This window comes from Halichoerus grypus, chromosome 3 (genome assembly GCF_964656455.1).
Source record: "Halichoerus grypus chromosome 3, mHalGry1.hap1.1, whole genome shotgun sequence".
In the NCBI taxonomy this organism is placed as follows: Eukaryota; Metazoa; Chordata; class Mammalia; order Carnivora; family Phocidae; genus Halichoerus; species Halichoerus grypus.
The window spans coordinates 123,170,746-123,172,578 of record NC_135714.1 but is presented as its reverse complement, the minus strand read 5'-3'; positions in this window follow the sequence as shown (position 1 = coordinate 123,172,578).

Genomic DNA, 1,833 nt, shown 5'->3' with positions numbered 1-1,833 from the left:
GGAGCCCAATGTTTGGCTCAGTCCCAGGACCCTGAGATCACAACCTGAGCCAAAACCAAGAGTCAGATACTTAACTGACTGAGCCACCCAGATGCCCCCAGATAGCTTTTATAAAGTATACATTTAACTTTAGGGAAAAAACAAATCACTATCTTGCCCTTTGTTTCCTTCCTGAGTTTTGCTGCAGACCAGCAAAATACTTCAACACAGACTGATGCTGGTCACTGCACTGGCCTTTAGAAGTCTCAGGAATCTTGGAATGTTAGAAGTAACTTCCCTGACTCTGAAGGATGGTGATCTTTGGGGACTAGAAGGACCAAAGGTATGTTCGTTCTTAGGGTGCTGAATCCAAAGAGTCTTTCAAGGCTAGAAGTGAATATGAAGGGAAATTGACTCCAATATGGTGTAAGGCTATGTGAAGCTACCCACGGGGCAGTCTTTACAATGGTGCAGCAGAGTCTTTACACTTGTAGTAAATGCACAGACAGACCTATGATCCTGTAGCTGGTAACTAGCTGAACCGGTGTGGAGATCATGGTGGAGGTAACCAGTGTTGTGAAGGGGGCACAGTGAGGAGTCAGAACTGAAACTCCAGCCTCTTTCTAGGGATATGCATATTTCAAATCCCTGTGACATGTGCATAGTATCTGTATCAATATATTTTAACATGCATTTCCTCAGTTATTATTTTCATTGAATGTGCTGCTTTGTCATAAGCTCCCCTTTTTAACACTCACTTCCATGGGAATGTCTGAAATATGGACAGTAGTAATGCCTACAGTTACTTTACATACACTTAGTAGCATAAAACGGCATTAATTCTGGGAATTAGTTCTATGAATCCAGCTAATTCTGTTTTTCCTGTCAGTTAACTTTCTCAACTTATGAGCATTCATTTACTTAAAATACTTGATCATGAACTATCTTTCTCTTTGGGTAGTGGGTGATTTCACCCTCATACTTGTGTAAGTCATTCTACCTACTCATTAGAACATTTTGTCACAGCGATGGATGCTGATTGTCTCATTTGCATGGATTGTCTTCCTTGAGCCCAACTCAAAATGTTGCTGTCAGCAATCATAACTGGTTTCTCTGAGTGGAATAGAAGTTATCACTATATCACATGCCTGACCGAACTATTTTAGTACACCTTCGATTTTATATCCAGTGTTCTTTGAGTTATCCTCAATTAATGTTTTTAAGTTGTTTTCTAATGCCCAGTTTTAAATAATGCTTGACTATTTCCAAACCACAAATGCTGGACTCATATGAGCTCAGATAACCACTGGGTACATCAGAGCCTTCCATATAATTAGTACACTGATTTCTGTTTCTGATTTCTAAGCAAGTGTTTCACAAAAGGAAACTTTTGGACGTGAAGCATTTAAGGATGATGACATTTTGCTTTGTTATTTTTTTAATTGTATTTCCTTAGTCAACAGACCTGGAATACTAGCTGATAATCTTGGATTTCATTAAAGACTGGAAGCAGCAGATTGAAGTCGTATGTATTCTCTACTGAAAATTGCTATTTCATACTCATTTTCTTCAAAATCATAATTAGTTGTGATGGTGGGACCTGAATAGGCAGAACATCTTTTTTTTTTTTTTTTTTAAGATTTTCTTTATGTATTTGAGAGAGAGAGAAAGCGAGAGACAGAGCACGAGTGGAGGGGGAGGGGCAGAGGGAGAGGGATAGGGAGAAGCAGGCTCCATGCTGAGAAGGGAGCCCAACGCAGGGCTCGATCCCAAGACCCTGGGATCATGACCTGAGCTGAAGGCAGGCGCTAAACTGACTGAGCCACCCAGGCGCCCCAAGGCAGAACATCTTGC